The sequence below is a fragment of the Protopterus annectens genome, chromosome 5.part1, assembly GCF_019279795.1.
Source record: "Protopterus annectens isolate FY-2018-M chromosome 5.part1, PAN1.0, whole genome shotgun sequence".
In the NCBI taxonomy this organism is placed as follows: domain Eukaryota; kingdom Metazoa; phylum Chordata; order Ceratodontiformes; family Protopteridae; genus Protopterus; species Protopterus annectens.
Genome location: NC_056736.1, coordinates 493,208,997 through 493,231,500, shown reverse-complemented (window position 1 = coordinate 493,231,500; position 22,504 = coordinate 493,208,997). Strand labels below are relative to the sequence as shown.

Here is a 22,504-nt window from a genome sequence, read left to right as displayed (position 1 = left end):
AATTATTTCCTTTTAGAATTTACAAATATATAAAAAAAAAAAAAAAAAAGTAGGGAAAAATGTACTGTTGGTTAAGAGAAGTGAAGCTTTCTTCACATTCTATTTGCGTTGCCATAGCAACAGTAAACAACTGATGCAGTTTCTAAGGACACTGTGAACCCGTGAAGTGCATTTAGCCTCACAGATAACAAATAATAAGAAAAAGTAAGGTTATTTAGTTATTAAAATGAAAAACAACCTAAGCAAGGTAACATAAATACATTATAGGATTATTTGTAAATATTTTATGATTTATCCTCATAGGATTACATATTCCTGGAAACACAACTGAAATGCTCCCAAACTACATGTGCACTTACATGTAGCTGCTTGATTAAAAAGTATTACTCAATTTAACATGCTGATGTCACAAGCTGTCTGCACTGTAAAAGTTACATTTTATATGTTACTTGAAATTGTCAGTCTCTAGTGCACATTAAAAGATGCATATTACTTTTTGCAACATGTTATCTTTGCAGTTACCTCACACTCTGTACAAACTCACTTGGTAACTGATAGCTATTCATTTAAAATATCAGTTTAAATATTAAATGTGCCCTTGAAATGCTATTGACATTTTGACAAAATATAATCTGAACTGTAAAATGAATGACTTGAAAGAAGTGAAGTAATGCATAGATTTTAAAGACAGTTCTTGACACTACAGTAAAAGTAAAAATATATATTCACAAGGAAGTATTAAAATGCTTTAGTCTTCCAGTTAAACTAGCTTACTGTCAACATTTTGTGATATCAGAAAGTTTGAAGAGCTAGGAAATTGCTATTCTTTGTCTTTATAATGATTATTAGACAGATGCTAGACTCTACTTTGCTTAATGAATTGTGACATATGTTTATGAGGAAAAGTGGACTCAGTTACTAACATTGGACTACACATTCCTGGAAACTCAACTGAAATGTCCCCAAATTACTTGTGAATTTAAATGAAACTGCCTGATTAATAAACACAATTTACTTTAACAACCTGAATCATCTGCGGTAGTGGTGCTGCGGTAGCTTTGTCACCTCACAGCAAGACATTGTCCCGTTCGATTCTCAGCTAGAGCGTCTTCTGTGTGGAGGCATGCGTGAATGAGCGTGCCTTTGTTGAAGGTTGTGCGTCAGGGCTGGTAACTCAGCACGTAAAAATCCACTACCAAACATTAGTGGATCGGAGTTCCACTGTGGCGACCCCTAACCGGGATAAGCCGAAAGACACAACAACTTTAACAACCTGAATCCATAAGCTACCTGCTCTATATATGCTACATTATATATGTCACTTGCATATGACAGTCTCTAAAGCACATGAAAAAATACATATTATTTTTGCAGCATGCTATATTTGCACTAACCATACATTCTAAACTAATTCAATTGGCAACTGACAAGTTATTTATTTGAAACATCAGTCTAAATATTAATTGTACCCTTGAAATATTGTTGCCATTTTGACAAAACAAAACCTGAACTGAAAAAGGAATGATTTGAAGAAGTAAAGTATTGTACAGATTTCAAAGACAGCTATTGACACTACAATATAAGTAGAAATGTATACATGCAAGGATAAATTGAAATGCTTTATACTTTTAGTTAAAATAGCTTATTGTTAACTTTTTGCTTTATCAGAAAATTTAAAGAGCTAGGAAATTACTTCTAATTTGTCTTTATAATGTTTATTAAAGTGATGTTAGTCACTGACTTTTTTAATGGATTGCGAGTCATGTACAAGACGGACTACTGAATGTTATTTCTGTTTACCTATGTTTACTGAATTTCTTTTATTAGTACTGATTTAAAATAAGGGAAAGAAAAGGAAGGGAAATGTCTGTTTTAGGTCAAGGGAGGAGAGGCTTAAGAGTATTCTAACTGCCCCGAGAACTCTCTAAGATGCCCTAAATACTATTTGATTAATACTTACCTAAGGTAAGTTTTGATTACCATATAGGTACCTTCACATTCATTCTAGTCCTGATGTGATTACCCATTCTGGAAGCAGGAGGTGCCCTATGCAGTATGGGAATTGTCACGGTGATCATAGTTAATTCTTAGACTCTGCTTTATAAATCTATAAATATGTAAAAGCACTGCACACTAGAATGTAGGGCGCCTCTACTCAGAGTCAGGGTACCACTGATAAGCCATGTCTTTTCATAACTGTAAGTTGAAGTTGGTAAGCTGAAGAGTGGGAAAGTAAAGGAAGACAGTACACCTACAGCAAATTCATATTTCATTGGTAATCACTCAGTCTCCTGCAGAGTCCTTTTAGTCAAATTATTTTAGTAATAATCTATTTGTTGTTGGCTTATTTAGTGTATGATCCTCTGTTGCATTTAATTTATCCAAAATGACATATCTGACATGTTTGGGATCTCTTAAGGGTAACTAAATATTGGATGTTTTCTAAGTCAACATAATAATTGTTTACACTACTAACATTCCATCCTGATATATAAAATACTATAGAACAATAATAGAGTAATATAGAATTTCATATCTCTTTTAAGAAAATTCTCCATATAATAATTTAACATATGGAGCTCAGTTGATGTTGTTGGTTAAAGGTATGAGTGATAATCCAATAGATCTATCTTTATCTATTGGATTAGGAATGCCTTTCATTCCATGTTTAATGGGGAATTCATATTTATTTGTATTTGATACTTTAGAATTAATATTTTATAGAAGTACTTTTTTAAAGCCTGCCAGACTTTTACCCTACTTGTATTTAAAGAAGATAGAACATTAACTTACGCTCCCAAGTTTACAACACATAAAAATGACATTCAGTGTTATCAGAGAATATGGTATTACTACTATAATCAAAATAAAAAAAAAGAAGCAAAATGTTTCTTCCAACAATAACATGAAATGGCTTTAACATTCTTATCATTAAATACTAACGGCTTAAATAATGCAAATAAAATATCAAAGTTACTAAAATATTTAAATCTAAATAAGGTACAAGTAGTATTTTTCCAGGAAACGCATTTTAAGACTAATGATAGCTTTATTTGGAACCCTAAGGACTATACAGTCTTAGCTTAATCTTCCTATAGAACAAAGACAAAAGGAGTATCAATTCTCTGGAAGAAAAACATAATCACTCCAAAAGTTATTTATAAATATGAAGACAAAGAAGATTTACTAGCATTTGTTATAATTAAATTTAATAACAGAATATGGACCTTAGCTAATCTATATTGGTTCCCAGGAACTGGAGCAGGAACGGTTAAAAAACACCTAGATTTTATTTCCAACAATTATAAAGGAAATCTTATACTGGGAGGAGACTTTAATTGTACCTTAGAAGCTTCTGAAACCACCAAGAAGTCTTTTCGCATAGCAACTATTTCAAAATCCTTAAAAAGATGGATTGACTCATTTTATTTATTATATACTTTTAAAGTAAAAGATGATAAATCCTTATTATTTTCTCATAAAGACCATAGATTTGGAACACAAACCAGAATAGACAAATTATTTGTAGTTCAAGATTTACAAACAAAAATCCTCAACTTCTCAGTAGTTCCATGCCCCTTCTCAGATCATGACTCCCTGATAATGAAGCTCCAAATAGAGTTTAAACCTTTAATCCTCTCAACTAGAAATCCATCATATATCACAAAAATTAAAGAATTCAGAACCTGGATGTTGTCAGAACTACAATTATTTCTTGAAATTAATAATGCAACAGAAATCATTAGAGTCATGGTTTGGGACTCATTAAAAGCATATTTATTTGGTAAGACCCTTAGCTGGTACAAAAACAAAGTTAGAGAGTGGGAATCTGAATCATTAGACTTGCAAACCAGACTCTTAACAGAGAAATCTAAAAAAAAAAAATCAGAATTGTCCAGAAGTCAAAAAAGAAATAGAGGAATTAAATAAAAAGTATAATGAAATTCTAACACACAAAACTTGTCTAGCCTTGGAAAAATTAAAAATAAACTCAGTAGCCACCTCTCCCAGATATCTACATAACTTATCAACAAGAATTAAAATACAATCTAAAGCAAATAACATTCGTAGAATACATCATGAAAAGAAAGGAAAAAAAAGTATCAGATATAGTTCCATTACATGGAACACTTTAAAAAAAAGAAGATTTAGATACCAACCAAATAAACTTAGTAACAAACCTTATCAATATAAAAAAAATCCCGAAAACCTAAAACTAGACCTACAAAAATCTATATCCTACAAAGAAATTGTTGACAAGATAAAAGAAAGTAAATCTAACAGAGCTCCATGGATAGATGGTATAATTACAGAAATTTACAAACTCTTCCCTTCAACAGTAATCTCCCTTTTTCATAAAACTTTGCTAGAAGTCCAGTCAGAAGTAAAAATACCACCCTCATGGAAATATTCTCTCATAACACCAATTCTAAAAGATAATAAAACATCAGACATTTGCATTTCATACAGACCTATATCATTACTGAATAATGATTACAAAATATTCATGCCAATCCTAGCTAACAGAATGAAAATCCCACTTTCAAAGACAATTAATAATGATCAAACAGGATTTTTATATAACAGGCACACACATGATAATATGAAAAGGATACTTACTCATAGATTATGTGAATAAAGAAGATAGAGAAACACTTGTAATCAGATTAGACATAGAAAAAGCCTTTGATTCCCTCAACTGGGAATATCTATTTAAAACTTTAGCATTATTTGAATTTCCACCTCCCTTCATCTTATTACTAAAAAAAATATATATTAATAACTTAGCCTACATTAAATTAAGTCCTTTCACCTCAGAATCTATCCATATAACAAAAGGTACTAAACAAGTATGCCCCCTTTCTCCTATTTTATTTGCTTTGTCTATAGAAATACTTGCAGAAATAATACGCAATAATCCAAGAATAAAAGGAATAGAAGTCTATGACCAGTACATATCTAAAATAATGCTTTTTGCTGATGATATTTTATTAATCCTATCAAACTCCTGAGAGTCATTAGGAGAGCTAGAAGAAGTAATGGAGAAATTTTATAAGATTTCACGTCTAGACTTTAATAGATCAAAATCAAAATTTCTGTTTTTAAATAAGAAAAAATAACTAAAAGTTACAGATAAATCCATCATAGGAAAACAAGAACTTATGCTAAATTATTTAGGAATAGTGTTATGCAAAAATATAAACGAAACAATACTAATAAATTATAAAAACATTATTGATACAATGAAAATACATATAGTATTTTACTTGATTTATTTTTACTTTGTCCCATGGCTTTAATCGTCTTTTTTATTTTGTTTTGATTGCAGAAACATGACACAGATTTCATGAATTAATGTTCTCCATTTTCCATTCTTCTGTTGAATTGTCCTTCATCTAGCCATTTGTACAGCTTTTCTCATTTTAGAGTTCAGTTTAGTACAAGATTTAAAACATAAGATCTCAACTCCCCCCCCCCCCACACACACACACACATACACACAAAAGCACAAATATAAATACAACTGGTTTCTTACTGAAATATATTAGAAGGCAACTTTTGTTACTGCAAAAAGCACTGTTGGTGAACATTTTTTGTTTCTGAAATATAATTTTCATTCATATACCATCTTCTAAATTCATACCAAAACTGATTCAGCCATGGAAAGACGTCTCCTCTTTAGTTATAGAGAAATAACTTAAAGGAGCATCAATGCATGTAAAAAAAGTCTAATTTTCCATTGATTTCAACTACTCTCCTCATGGCTAAGACACATAAGAAAACATCTGCTGATAGTGTGAAGGATATTACACAACTGTAGCAAAACCATAAAGTCACACAGGTAGTAAAGACTACAAGTAAAATAATTCAGATGAATCCCAGCTGCAACATTTGCCAATGTCTATTGCAAAACGTGTTCAACAATTTCTGTAACAATTAAAACCACATGTACCATTAAGCACTATTATATTAACCTGATGGGATTCTTTTTATCAGAATCGTCTACACTGATATTAACACATCACTGTAATATGCAACAGAAAGGATGTACAAAGTCCCAGCACTCTGTCATTTTTTTCATTTATTTATTCATTTATCCATTCATTCATTTATTTATTCCCCCATTTCTGCTTCATACATTCCCAGTGTTCACACCCATCAGCTGGTCTAACATCTCCTCCTTCCACCCCTGAACTTTCTACAGCTCAGAGCTGGGGCTTAATTGAATCATAAAGGCATCATTGGGATTCATCCCTCTGACTGCCTCTTCTGAGGTGGAGTTTTATTTAATGACCAGCCTTCATACTTCCCCGACTCTTGCATTCATCTATTCCATCTGACAGTTACTCCCCACTATGAACTGTTACTTCCTTCAGGGAGCACCTAGACAAATACCCTCCCCACCATCATGTCAAGTATCTATAACAATGGGGTACCTACTGTTTCTTAACCCAAAACTTGGTGCAACACTGATAGATTCAAAATGCTTTTTTACAAAAACTAAAATCAGCTCATTTTGCTAGTCTTTATAGCATCTTATTAATTTTCAAATTAAGGTTAGCACACTTTGCACACTTTTTAGTTTCTTCATGTCTCAGATCTATAAAGTGTAATAACGGTATTGGTAAGAGTTTGGTGCAGTACTGACCATTGCAGAAGAAGCAAAAACAAGAACCTTACTCTGAATACTTATTTTCCTCATTCTTTCTATGGATTGTGTTTTCTAAATAGTTTGTAGCTGTGAAAAATAAAATAATAATAGTAACATACAACAGAGTGCTGGTTTATATCTATTTAGCTATATCTAACTATGTATATATGTGTGTGTGTGTGTATATGGATCTACTTTAAATTCTTGAAAAGCCAAAACATCAAATTGAAAAACAGTTCACGAATGTCCAGATCATTGTAAGTTTTCACCACGAAAGGAGTCAGTTGGACAATGTGGTGAACTTTGCCATTTTCTCCACTTACTGCAAACTCAGAGTTGGTATATTTAGTTGAGGGGGAGTGAGGGGCAAAGCTCCCCACTTGGGTAGGTTTTATTTGCTTCAGTTTGTTTTTTTTTTGGCTGATTGTTTACTTAACAGGGGAAAATTTATGATGATCTGGATGTTCGTGAATTTAAAATTTCGTTGTTTCCATCTTTCCATCTCACTGTTTTGAAACTCAACATTATGGTAATTTGTTATTTTGGCATATATATATATATATATATATATATATATATATATATATATAATTATTTATTTTTTCTCTCCTTCTCTCTTGTACACAATTATTTTAATAGATTTACTTTCAAAACTATGATAGAATTTCTTTGTTTACTTTTAGAATGCTTCTTTCTCCTGTTCTGTCATCACTCCTATAGTTATCTTAAACCCATCAGAACATTTTTTAGGTTATAGGTAATTGCTATTCAGGTGGATCAGGAAATCTTTGAGGACCCTAGCCTTGTTTCCTCATTGCCTAAAAGCACTGTCTAGTTAAGTGACTGGCTCGAAGTCAAAGAGCAGGCACATAGAGGCTGATAAAATCAAATGTTAGACTACAGGACAAAGCCTGTTAATAGCTTATAGCCTTACTCATGTGTGGTAATGGCCAAGCAAAATCTGTGTCTTCTACATAATTATTCTTTGCAGCAGTATCAAAAATATACCACTACATGCCACTTTTGTCTATTTCAAAATATTGTGACATATTTTCTTTAACCTTTATACAGGACTCTCCGCATTCCAGACATTTCTTCTTCCATTTTTTTGTTTGCTTAAACTGCTGCCATTTTTAATATCAAAATCATCCCATTATCTGGTGTATTTAGTTTTGACTTATTAAACATGTAAATAAGTTCTGTCTGTAACCATTTTCTGCCTTGACTAAGGCTGTATGGACAAGGACAAAAACAGTCTCTGGACAATTACAGTGTAGCCAATCAACCAGCATTTTTTTTTTTGAGAGAAATTTGAGTTCTCACAGGGAACCCATCCCATCAAGGTGACAATATAAACATTCCACCTTGACAAAGAATGGAGGGGAGGACTGTGCCATGTACAATGAAGCTGTAAGGCAGATATCATTAACACTGAGACACCATACTTCATTAAGCCTTTGACAGATCCACACAAAGCACAAATAATCCTAAATCCAGTATCCATGTTCATAGGTTCAAAATGCTCTTGAGAAAGTCTACTTTGTGGTGGAAATTGTTATGCTAAGATGATGTTCTGAGGGTTACCACTCAAGTATCTTTCATTCCATATGCTTGTTTCAGTTTTTGTGAAATTCTTTCTTGTACTTTTGTGTAGGCTTCTTTCTTGTACTGATTCTTGCTTCAGAAATTCCTATTGGTTTATCTTTATTTTCTATACTGCCATATGTTACATATATAGGTGTCTAAAACTTAAGGTGATATGGAATAACAGAAACTGTCCTATAATTAGAAGTACTTTCTTTTTTACTGAATGTAGACATGGGAATCATAACTGCTGTTTTCCATTCACGTGCATGTTTTTTTGAGTATGTGATAAGTTGAAAAGATGCAGAATTTAGCAATATTACCACCATAATATTGGATGCACATGGTAGAGATATTCAGTTCCCAGTGTGTCATGGCTGGGAAGGGATTCAATAAGATAAAAATGTTTCTCTAAATTAATTTTTTTCTGAGAAAGGGTGGAGGTAAGGGAGGTTCCAATAGAATGGGTGAGAAAGAGGTGCCATTAGGGAGTAAAAGTAGTGAACTCTTCACAACCAACACTTAATGTAAAGTATGGAGAAGGTCATTTGTATTAGACTGAACATCTGGATATTTGATTCTTTCTAGAATTCTTTAGGATTAAAAAATGTTAAAGTTTGCACGTATGCATGCAAATTGCATTTCATCACCCAATAACAGTTTTTGCTTGATACACCTGTTGAAACCACTGCTATAGTCTTCAGTGGATTGAATATTTTTTTACTCAGACCATGTGGAATTGCAAAGTTCAGGTGAAATTTAAAGCTCACTAGTTATCAAAGGAAAATGAGTTGCCTTATGGAGGCAAGTTATTTTTGGCAGAAGCAGTCCAGACATGAGATATTGTAAGCTTCAGAAAAGTTTTAAATATTCACATCATTGTGGAGCTGTTGCAGATCATTGGAGGTCTGAGTTTGAAAGTGACAGAGAAGAGGAGGGATGCATTAGCTTTTTCCTTTGCCAGATGAAAGTGAATGCATGGCAACTGCTCACTAATGTTAATAGGACAAATTTGGGTAAAATTAATTTTGCTACGTAGTAACAGGTTCTAAATTGATAGTCAAGTGTATGATGCTAAAGAGAGACTTTGCCTTGAAAACTTTCTGACTCTGAAAGAGATTGAGATCTGAGGGACGAAATGTTAAAATTCATGCGGAATTAGTGAGTTATTTTAAATTAAATGTGCTTTATACATATATATATATATATATATATATATATATATATATATATATATATATATATATATATATATATATATATATATATATATATATATATATATATATATATATATATGTGTGTATATATATATATATATATATATATATATATATATATATATATATATATATATATATATATATACACACACATATTGGTCTAGGACACATGCTCGACTAGCATATGTCCGAATCACAAAACATCGAACACACATACACGAAAGCGCTTAACATCAAAAAGTGCTCCTGTGTATGTGTAGTTCAAAAAAAAAATCTACTTGCCCCCCTGCACCCCCCACCCCCTACTTTATTATTCTTACTCCGAGATCGCACTACAGTGGGGGAAAGCAAATTTTCCCTTTCCCGTACTGTAGCCCGATCTATGAAACAGGCACACATACATGGAAGTGCTTGTCGATGTTAAGCCATTTTGTGTATGTGTGTTCAATGTTTTGTGATTCGGACATATGCTAGTCGAGCATGTGTCCGGATCCCATGTATATATATATATATATATATATATATATATATATATATATATATATATATATAAGATTTAGGTTGTCAACAAAGGCTAACTCCAAAAGGTATATGATAGGCAGTAAACTACAATCTATTTAGGATCATAGGAGGTTACTAAGCTATCTACCCATAGGTCATTTCAAGCCTAGCCATTTCATCTCAATGTAATATCATAGATACTCTAGTCAGTACCCAAGATTGTATTTAGTAATGACTGCCCATGTCCTGGATGATTGTCAGCGCAATCCCCAGTATGGATTTACTGTGCCCTATCCAATCGTCTGTGTTCCTTTTGAACAATGTCTTAGAGGTGCTCTGCTTCACATGCATTGGCAGCCTATTCCAAAGACAGAGTAGTTGCAGGGGAAAAAAATCTGTCCTTCCAGCATGTTCTATTAAAGTCAGAGGCCATATTTAGGTCCTTAGAATGTGTAGCTCTAGTCCTGTTTGATTTACGGATTTACGGATGTGCAGTGGATTCATTAGGTTTGGGTCAGACATTGCTTTATAAGCCAGGCATAAGTCTCCCCTAAGAAGTCTATACAATACAGAGTATAGTGATAGGGACTTTAGTCAGTCTGTGTAAGGCACATGATGGAGTCCCTTGATCTTCTTTGTTTGAAACCTCAGAGGTCTCTCCAATTGCTGCAGGTGCTTTGTATGGTACATGCCAAAAGTGGCATTATACTCAATTATGGGCCTAATTTGTGATGAGTATACAGGGGTTAAAACCTCCTTTGTTCTAGAGATGATGCCTTTGCTAATCAAGTGTGCTACATAGAAGGCCTTCCTTACTACGACAGACATGTAGTAGTCAAAGTTAGGTTGCAGTCTACTTGTGATCCCAGATCCCTTAACATACATAAGATATTGTTGTTAATTTGATAGTGTGAAGGGGCATTGTTTTCATCAAAGAGAATGATTATCCATTTCTTTGCATTCAGTTTGAGACCGTGACTAAGAAACCAGTCATTGGCCTGCATAAGACCCTACTGAAGTATATTGACATAATTTGGGGATTCAGTCATTGCACCCAGTTTGCAGTCATCCACAAACTTGGTCAGCCACAGCCCCTTAGTTTTGGACTGAACTTCTGAGAAGTATAGACCAAACAATAGGGGGCCCAGCACTGACCCTTGTGACACCCCACTAGTGACAGGTCTGCTCGTTGATGTGGAGTCACCGACTTTGATAATGTGTGACCAGCTTGTGAGCCAGTTGGCAACCCATCTTACAACAGAGGTGTTTATATTCAGTTTGCTAAGTTTATGCCTGAATATGGGACTGTGCCAAAAGCCTTTGCCAAGTTGTGGCATGCTGTGTACACAGATTTAACCTTGTCAATGGCCCTGGTCATATTTTAAAGGAATCTACCAGGTTTACCAGACAGGATCTGCCCTTGACAAATCTGAATTGGGTAGGATTCAGGGTTTGGAGGTCACCTATTTCTTTAATTATTAGATCCATGATGGTATGTTCCATGACCTTTTAGATGACACTGGTCAGACTTATGGGTCTATAATTTCCTGGGTCTGTTGCTAAGGCAATGTTGTGGATGGGAGTAATTGTTGCTGTTCTTCAACCACAGGTACAAAGCCTGTGGATAGGCTATGATTGAACAGAGTACTTAATGGTGATGCTAGTTCATGTTTTAGTGTGTTTAGAAGACAGCCTGGGATGCCGTCTGGTCCCATAGAGGCTATGTTTTTTGCTTTAGACAAGACTTTAATGACCTGCTCTTCAGATATGTAGGGTGAGGGGAAGCTGAGAGCAATATTTCTGATAAGTATGGAGGGGATAGGGAAGTGAAATTTTTGCCAAATCTGACCACTATCAGGTTTGCTATCTCTGCGGGATCGGTGTGCATGATACCATTAGTCACTAGCTCGGCACACACTTGGGTCCTACCTTTTTGGCAACATACGTAGCAGTAAAAGGCCTTCTGGTTAACCTAGGATGTAATTGCTAGGTTTTTCTCAAAGTTACCCTTATAGGATTTGACATATTTTCTTATTTGCCTGTTGAGGCTGAGAGGGGTTCTTTTCCATTGTTGGGGCCTCGCCTTAGTTTTCATAAACAGCAACATTTTTGCATTTGTTGTAAAATTTCTTGATGCTGGATGCCCACTAGGGTGGCTTGTTTTTACTTGGGACTCTGACTTTGTTTGTTTCTGGAACAGCTGAGTCTATACATTTATACAAGTGATTGTACAGGGCTTCAGTGTAAGCCTTGGTGTCATTATCATTTCCAGCTGGGGGTGGGGATGAAAAGCATTTATACCTTCCCCTAGGAGGGTATATAGTTTGCCTTAGTGAAGTTTTTTAGTCTGACTTCACCCTTTGTGAGTTCTGGTGTTAGTGACAGTTTGAATGGGACTGAGTTTGGTCAGATTTAACTAATGAGGGTCTAACAGTTACGATGGTGCATCTGTTTGTCATGTTAGTAAAGAACAGTTTTAGTATGTTTGTTCCTCTTGTTAGGGTTTAAACAATTTGTTTCAGGGCATTTGTGTTAACAAAGTCAAGGAACTTTTGCATATGTTAGTTAGGGCTAGAGTAGGTTTCCCACTTGATGGTGGGGTAATTGAAATCCCCCATGACCAGTGGGTTTGGCAGTATGTGGATTGATTCTAGTTTGATCTATTAGACCTTGTGTTCATCAGTGGTGGCTGGTGACTTCAAATCAAAGCAGGGCTGCAGGAGACAGCTGAATGGGTGGGGTCAATGGGGAGGGGTGTGGCCAACTAGAAAGGGGAGGAGCTATGCTCAAAACCACAAAAACTAACTAAATACACTGCCCTGGGTGCCAAACCATCATTATGAGAGTCTAATCAAGACAAAATGAAGGGCAGAAGAATAAAAATATTTCAATGCATTGGCTGCATGACAGCTTACTTAATAGCTAGATGGAAACAAAAAGGTTGTGAGGCATGAAAAAATAAATTACTTTTTAAATACATTAATGGAATGCCAGTCAAAATAAAGTATAAGAAAAACAAGCAGCACTCAACTCAAACCACTTCTTGCACTGCAGTTCTAATTATAATTTATATTCAGCTGTATTAAAGTACCAAGTAACATACTGAAAGTAGAAATCTCTGATGCCCCCACTTGTAAAAATGTTTCTTATCCAAAAAAAGACCTGCTGCCTGACAACTATCTACTTATTTCATGGGGAAAACATGATCAAAGTAAAAAATGAAAAGCAAACAAGAAATAAGCTCAAGATACATTGCTTAAAAGGATTACTGTACAGGTTATGGACCACATGATTGGCATTCTGTTTAGTTTACAGGTAAAGCCTGCATAGATGACTGGAAGTCTCCAAGTGTAATGAGCTTCTTAAAATAATGTAATCTGTCCATTATTACAAATGCTGTCATATGCATTTCAATACCCAAGGCTTATACATTATATAGTTAAGTATTCTCTACATGGCAACAACAGAAAGGCATTCAATGTTGGCAATTCTTTAACAGTATGCTTATTAAAGCTTACTTGCATCTTACAATCTCAGCAAAGCTTACCTGATGGTCATTAAAGTATTGCTATTTAAACACAGAGCAACAGGCACTTTGAGTAATAAGCATAAATCAACAGTACAAAAAAATATGACAGAAACCAGAACATTCTGCAAAAATCAAGGACAGATGAAAAGCCACTCTAGTACTTGTGTCTACCTTGGATGGGGGGATACTCTGTACATTTACACTGCATAACTACTCCTTGCCTTGCTTTGACACATCCAGAGTCACTACATGGAGGAGTGGGGTGCAACAAGTATGTCACAATTTGAAATGTCTCTGGCTGACTATGATGACCCTGACACATTTGTCATACCTCTCAACCTCAGAGCAAGAAATGGACAAAGCCATACAAAGAAGTGGGACAAAGGCCCAAAAATAAGGACAATTTTTAAATATTGCTCTTATAAACTTAGAAAGATAATAGAATAGGTCTTACATTAGTATGAATTTTCTGAATGGTATGAAATCTGAAACTCAAATGTCTGTCATTATTTTCTAACTTCAGTCTTTAATGATTTGTCACTAATTTGCCAAAAAAAACACAATTTTATGAAAAATGGACCAAAAATGTGATATAAAAATATGAAATAGCCACACAATACAGCTGGGAACCTGTCAAAGAAGGGACACTTTAATATTAGTACTGCTAACTCGAGCAGCTGACAAAATAAAAGAATCTGCATGCATTTCTGAAACAAAAGTAATCTATAACTCTGATTATTACAGTTATTTCTTAATTGTAAACCCTCCATTTTTTCTTCCAAAATTGCTATTTTGTGGAGGGATTATTAGGGGGAAGAGCAACATTTTGAGTCAAAATCAGGGACAGTTGAGAGGTTTGGCTATGTCTAATTCTATAAAGCAATTTATTTGCATGTACCTCTCAACCTGTTAATGCAATAAATCTGGACAAGGCCAAATATATTGGGGGAACATATAAACAGTACTAAAACTTGCTCTTGTATCAACTGAGACAGTTGATAGAACAACAGGTCTTACTTTAGCATGCATTTTTCTGAAGGTTATGAAGTCTGAAACTCAGTGTGTCATTATTTAGTGACTTAATTCCTAAATGATTTGCCAGAAAACCACAAATTTTATGAGGAACAAACCAAAAATAAGAAGCAAAAATCTATTCATTCTTTGAAAATCTGGACAGTTGGGAGGTATAGTTCAGCTAGGGCTGTCTTTAAGTTTGCCACCCTTCCCCCTCACAAAATCATGGTCGAATGAAGCCTCCTCCTGCAGCCATTCCAATGATCCATTACTTGGCTATTTCACTCCATTTACCATTAGGGTTACCACCTGTCCCACTTTGCGAGGGACAGTCCCTCTTTGGGCAGTTGTGTCCTGACAAAAAATATTAAAAATGGCAAATGTCCTGAGATTGTAGGACATAATTATGTCCCATATTTTATGTAATAGTTGCATAAAATAGTTATTTCTGTATCAAAAATACCTAAATGTTACAAGAAACAAAATAAGCAACTAAACTGCTACAAGAATAAGCTTTTATTTAGGCAAAAGAGTAAAGTTCTATCCTTTGTACTGACCATGGGTATGTGGCGGCCTGTAAAATCTGATGTGTGTCCCGAAAATGTCCCACTTTCGCCATTTGAAAAGGTGGCAACGCTATTTACCATAAACACTAATGTGCATACTGATTTACTTCTATGATGATTTGAACTTCATTTGAAAGTTTAATTTTGCATTTTACAGCACAAATACTAAGACATCTGCTAAACAAACTTAGCACTAAAACTTCTCTGCCCTTGAAACTCACATTCATTGAAACAGCATTGAAACCCACATTCAAAGAAAATACATTTTACCAGTGGCAGAACTGCCCAATTCAGAACATCTTTCCAGTAAACAATGAATCAAAATGCATGCACCCATAATGACAAAACTGCCCAGTTCAGAACATTTCCATCAAAAAAGTCTACTCAAACTTCTACAGTCCACCATTATCAGTAAATATGCACAATTATACCATGACCCCCCCTATTAATATTCCAAAACGTGCATGCTGATTGGCCAGCGTGCACATTGTAAATCGACTTATACTAATGGAAAAAGGTCCAGTCGCCCAGACTTTTTCCATTAGTATAAGTCTTTTTTAAAACACTCTCTCACTATGTTAAAGGAGTTTAACAGTGACACAGGTTTAAAAAAAGCAACGGAGATCTCCATTGCTTTTTTTAAAGCTGTCTCGCTATGTTAAACTCCTTTAACATAGCGACACAGTGTGTAAAAAGAAAGGGAGATCTTGCTTTCTCCGTTGCTTTTTTTTTAAACCTGTCTCGCTATGTTAAATGGGTTTAACATAGTGAGACAGCTTTAAAATAAGCAACGGAGATTTCCGTTGCTTATTTAAAAGCTGTCTCGCTATGTTAAACCCATTTAACATAGCGAAACAGTTTGTAAAAAGCAACGGAGATCTTGCTTTCTCCGTTGCTTTTTTCAAAACTGTCTCGCTATGTTAAATGAGTTTAACATAGTGAGACAGCTTTAAAATAAGCAACGGAGATTCTCCGTTGCTTTTTTTAAAGCTGCCTCGCTATGTTAAACCCATTTAACATAGCGAAACAATAAAAAGCAACAGAGATCTTGCTTTCTCCATTGCTTTTGCCCACATCTCTGATGTACTGCGTAGACATGCGCAGTACATCAGAACTTCCGCAAAATACCAGACAGCTGCGGAAGGGCAGCAAGGAGGCATTATACAATGCCATTATTTAAGAAAATTAATTATTTTTTTTCTTAAATAATGTCATTGTATAATAGCAGTAACCCACTTCTGGGTGTGGGTAATGCTGGATTTACCCACAGTTGGCTTTGTTTGGTCCTCGGCTTCGCCTCGACCAAACCACGCCAACCGTGGGTAAATCCAGCATTACCCACACCCAGGCATGGGTTATTGCTATATTATACAGTCCACCATTATCAGTAAATATGCACAATCTCTGAAGAAGTAAAAAAGTCATCTAAATAATTCCACATTAAATAAATCTGTAACTATTGAAGAGGTTGCTGCTAGCAAACACCTTTATATTTCATTGTTTCATCGAAAATAAAGTGTCTGATGCCTCTGAGGAATAAATTGCCTATATTACATTAAAAATGATAAGCTAGTAATATTGCAATAGGAAATGGATAGCAAACTGATAACAGGCTCATAGTTAGTATCTTAACTTTTTCAGTATGGCAGCATTCACCCCTTGTGGGAGTAGAACCAACAACCTTCTGCATCAAAAGCAAGTACACAACCCGTTGTACTATTAACAATGCAAGCTGGCTTAGCATAAGCAGCACTAAACTTCTCTTCCCCTGCAGCTCTCAGCTCCTTGTAAAATCTTCTCAATACTCAACTGCATCTCAACTTCGCAGCACAAGAAATCTGGAAAAAGCCAAATTTACTGGGGGGGGGGGGGGGGGTCAAAAGCCCAAAAACCAGGGACACATTACACATTGCTTGTATAATCTTGGAAAGTTGCTAGAATAAAATGCTGTGTTACCACCATAAATTTTACTGCTAAGGTCCCTGTGCAAAAGAGTTAGAGCAACATACCACTATGCCAAATCAGCTGCTTTGTGAAAGAAAAATGCTGTGTTACCACCATACATTTTACTACCAATGTCCCTGTGAAAAACAGTCAGAGCAACATACCATTATGCCAAATCACCTGCTTTGTGAAAGAAAAATGCTATGTTACCACCATACATTTTACTGCCAAAGTCCCTGTGCAAAAAAGTCAGAGCAACATACCACTATGCCAAATCAGCTGCTTTGTGAAAGAGCTGAAGACTGAAACTTAAATGGCTATCATTTAATGAATTCAGTTCTCACCATAGCTGTCAACCTCTTATCTCAAAACACCTGGACAAACCCAGTAATGAGAGAATATAGCCCTCAAACACATTCAGTGAATTCAGTTTTTGCCATAGCTGTCAACCTTAGCACAAAAAACCTGGACAAAGTCAATAATGGGGTAATACAGTCCCAAAAATAAGGACAAATTTCAAATATTCATCTTATAAACTTAGAAAATTGCTAGAATAAAAGGTTGTGTTACTATGTATTTTCTGAAGAATATGAAGTCTGAAATTCAAATGCCTGTCAATTTTACTTCTGACGGAACAAAAACAATTTTCTGCAGAGGCCCAGGGAGAAATACTGCAGACACATGTCTTTGTAAAATGGCAGGACACCAGAGCAAATCCACACAAATACAGTGATGAGATGCAGACTCCACACAGAAGGCACCCCAACCAAGAATCAAACCAGAAAACCTATAGCTGTGAGGCAACAATGCTACCACTGCACCATTAAATATGTAAGGAATTAAACATTCAGAAACCTGAAGTCTGAAATTCAAATTCCTGTCAATTTTATTTAACATTTGTTAATCAGGACAGTCTGACTTGGAACAAAAAAACAATTTTCAGCAGAGGCCCAGGATGAAATAATGGAGACATGTCTTTGTAACATGGGAGGACACAAAAGCAAGCCCACACAAACACAGGGAGAAGATGCAGACCCCACACAGAAGGCACCCCAGCCAAGAATCAAACCGGAGAACCTGCAGCTGTGAGGTAACAATGCTACCACAGCACCATCAAATATCAAGCATTGCAACATTTAGAAACCACAGATATTATGAGGAACAGATCAGATCAAATATGAGGCAAAAATCTGCAATTTTTTTACAAATGGTGGTGGGTAGGGAATTCAGGTCCTTAACACCTGCATACAAGGTGCAGGCTTCAAGCCTGAGGTATTCCCTACCACACCAGCATGAGTTTGTTCTAGCCACCAGTATATAACAACTGGGGCATTTACACACACACACACACACACACACACACACACACACACACACACACACACACACACACACACACACACCTTCCATAGTGCGATGTAGATCCCATCACCCTTCGTCCCCTTATCTTCCATAGCTGGGCCATTAAATCCATATCCATAGCTGGCGCATCTGAGCACATACGCAAGATCCCTGATGAGACTCCTGGAGCACATCCACCAAGCAAGATCCCCGATGAGACTCCAGCCTGCCAACGTCGCAGTCTGAGTCCGATCTGTTCCCAGCGACAGTCTATGCAGTTAAAACTGCATATACTTCTGGGAGCTCTGCTCTTACATGTTTCCCATCTAGACTGCTGCTGAAACAGTTTGCGCATGCTCCAGACAGTCCAGACTAGTGCACATGCGCGAAAGTCCGCGATTTTTGAAATTTGTTTTATCATTTATTTTTCTTTTATTTTCTTTATTTTACAGCTGGGGGGGCTGCAGTCTGGCAGTCCAATAGCACGGGCCACCCCTGGTGCTCATCATGAATCATGGAGGGGGATCTATAACTAGCTCTGACTTGAATGGGGGTCATACCTGCAGTAATCTGAACTTGGACTAACTCTGTAGAGTTGTCCAGTCTAACCAGTCAGAAGGTAAATTTATCTCTAATATAGATAGAAACACTGCCTCTTTTAGTCTCACATATTTGTCTTGTGACTGAAGGTGTGGAAGCCATTGTAGCCTTGCAAATCTGGGGTACTCTCTGAAGTTTTGAACCAGGTTTCTGTGACTGCACAGACATCAGTATCTTCTAGTTATAGAAGTACTTCCATTGCATGCAGTTTTTGGTTTAAGCTCCTAGCTTTTGGCAGTATAACCCTTTTCTTATTATTGAAAATTTTCACATCAGCAATTTTGTTTTTGAGACCCTGCCTAAAAATGGCACTATGGGAGAGGCATGAAACTTTGCCAGCAGCCAAAAGACTAGTGCTGCCAGGTGCAAACCATCTCTGGTAAAGCAGTGAGGATTGTTGACCATGTCATCCCAGGCTGAGAGAAACTAGATTCCCTTTGAATTACACCAAAAACTAAGCCAATTATTGAAATCAATCATTTTTTGTTTATACGATGGTATCATTCTAGGTGAGGGTAGTATGTTGCACAAGGCTAGGGACATACCTGCCTGGGACATGTACTCAGAGAGTACAATCCTGTCTCTCTTCATATAATCCAGAGAGGTATGTCTCAGGTTGTTCATTCCAACATGAACTATGATGGAGTCATAAAGGTATGTGTTGCAGAGAGACCTAAGTGCATGCATGATCTAATGAATCATGGCACCGGACAGGCAGCTGATTGTGACTTTCTTTTTATTTAAGCTGGTGAGTAGGACATCCAATTTTCTCATTGTGGAGTCTCCAATGACAAGACAATTTCTTTTTTGAGTATTATGCCTTAAGGGCTTGGTAGGTGAGACACTGGTATTGCTATGTGTTTTGGGTGCTGTAGGAACTGTACTAGTTGTAGCAGTCTTGTATTTTGGTGGTCTCTGGTGTCTCAGTAAGTTTTGTGAGAGAATCTCCATGTTTGTAGAGTTATGTGTTAGATGCATACTATGTGTGAGTAGTGGTACTATGTCCATGAGTAGTGGTGAGTGAGTTCACAACCTCTTCTGTGTTACTGTTTCGAGTGTGAGAAAACAGGGATTCCAGATTCTTGGTGTAGGTACATCTTTCTCACTCTGTAATAGAGTGAGTTATTAGTAAAGGGTTGTCAGTGTACATAAAGCAATTGCTACACTGCTGCATGAGACCCAAGTCAGCCAGGCTGGCAGGAGAAACAGGGGTAGTCCAACTGTCCATAAGGCTAGGTTATCACAAAGGGGGTGCTTTCAGGATTTATCTAGGATGTGCTCTATAGATGGGTACTTCTGACAGAGTTTTTGGCTGGTGGTTTAATAGGTCTCAGCTAACAAGTATTACTTCTTAGAGTGGAAATGGACTAAAGTTGAGGGCTACACTAATGTACTATGGCTGTATCTAAGGGAAAAATTGTTGACATTATCAGTCCGGCTATGGTGCACATTTGGGTGGCAGTGAGTGAGGCTGCATGACATGCAAATGGGCTTAAATACCAGAAGCTAAAAACTTTTAAAAAATTTTAAAAACTCAAATGAACCAATAAGGGTGCTTGCTTCAAGCCCTAGACCAATCACCCTTCACCAGACAGGTTCCAATCAGCACACTTCTATCACTAGTTTTTTTTTTTTGAAGGGGGGCTATTGCAGGTCAAGTACTAGCCAGTTTGGTCCACAGTAATCTGCTGTGGATGAGTTTACAGTTTACAATGACCACAGTGTCTAAACATTGCTCCCAGTTAATGTTCCAAGATGATAAAAACTGTATTATGTACTCCCTAGATGTCTCCTTGGTCTCAGCACAATTCCATAAACAAGGTAAAAAACACGAAGGAAAGCAGGAAACCAGGAGTAGGTCCACCACTGTTTCATTAAATCAAATAACCATAAGCACTTTCGTCAAGTTCATTACAAGACTTCATCAGATAAAAAATGAACTTAAAGGCCAAGTTTAAAAATCCTTCCCCTGTCACATGATCCACTCCCAAGTTAATTAACCAATTAACTAATTAACTGATCAAAATCAACAGTAAATGTGCAAAAGAAAAAAAAGAAAAATAAATCACATTATGCAACATCTTAAAACACAAATCTAAAACCTTAAAACCATAAATATGTATATATATCAGTTTACCTTTAAATCGTCGATCACACTTTGTCGAACGGCCACTTTATCAACTCAGTTTGCGCAAACCAAAACCACGAATAATTTTAAACATCAAAAAATATTCAACATTCGAAATTTCCGGCCGTGCAACAGCTCCAAACCAATGCTAGCATGGGTCAAAAAGGGACGAGGTATTGCCATTCGCATATTCGGAATTCGACGTTGGAGACGTTTGCATTTCAGCATTTGCAGAAGTCGTGTCACCCATATCGGGATCGACAATATAAAGGTAAACCATATATATCATTATGTGAAGAACCATAATAACCAAATCTATCTAAGTTGTGCCTTCATTTTTAGTACACAACCAATAGATGCTAGTTTATTTAAACCAGGAAAACTCACAGCATGTAAACGTAATATCCAGTAAAGTTCCTGTTTTTCCAGAAACAACTGCCAAGGTCCACCCCATTTATTCCGTTTGACCTGCTCAATCACAATGAATTTAAAATAATGTTCAGGAAATTCCAGGATGTGCCTATAAAGTGCATTTGTAGTTTTTTTTACCATATGAAATAATTATGTTCATAGATGCATTGCTTACGCATCCGCTCAGTCTTGCCGATATAAAAGGCAGGACATGACTGAAACAATGCCTCATAAACTACTGTTACATTTGTACTGTCCTTTTATCCTAAAGCTGAAACCATTAATTTCAAACACTTCCCCCACATAAATGAATTTACAAAAATGGCACATAAACCTGACTTGGGCATTATCAACATTGATTATAGGTCTTTCCATCAAATTTTTAATGTTGAGTCCCCTTCTCCACACAATAGAAGGTTTTGTGCTAACTTTACCTCTGACCTCACCATCCCCCGTTAAAATACCCCAGTTCTTTTGTAAGATCTCATGAATTTGCTGGTGGTCAACAGAATATCTGGTAATAAAGGACAGTCTAAAACTAACATTGTTAGTTATTCTGTCCCATTTCCTTCCCTCTTGAATGTAGAATTACTAGTAACAGAACAGTTTTGAGGGTTTATCAAATTTCCAACCAATATGGGTGAATAAATACCCAGTTGTCTCTTAACCACTACTTGTTAGTACTACTCTGTACTAGAGTGAGTTATTAGTAAAGGATTGTCAATGTTCATGAAGCAATTGCTACTCTGCCTCAGGAGACCCAAGTCAGCCAGGCTGGCAAGAGAAACAGGGGTAGTTCAACTGTCCGTAATGCTAGGTTATCACAAAGGGGGTGCTTTCAGGATTGATCTAGGATGTGCTCTATAGATAGGTAATTCTGACGGAGTTATTGGCTGGTGGTTTAATAGGTCACAGCTCACTAGTATTACTTCTTAGAGTGGAAATGGACTAATGTTGAGGGCTACACTAATGTACTATGGCTGTATCTAAGGGAAAAATTGTTGACATTAT

At 36.1% G+C, this 22,504-nt stretch overlaps 1 protein-coding gene across 1 annotated transcript in view; it reads left to right on the top strand.

Moving 5' to 3' along the window:
• The window catches only part of GAP43 (growth associated protein 43), a 564,413-nt gene that overhangs the window by 199,865 nt on the left and 342,044 nt on the right, over positions 1-22,504 (top strand). The gene's annotated exons all lie outside the window — the stretch shown is intronic.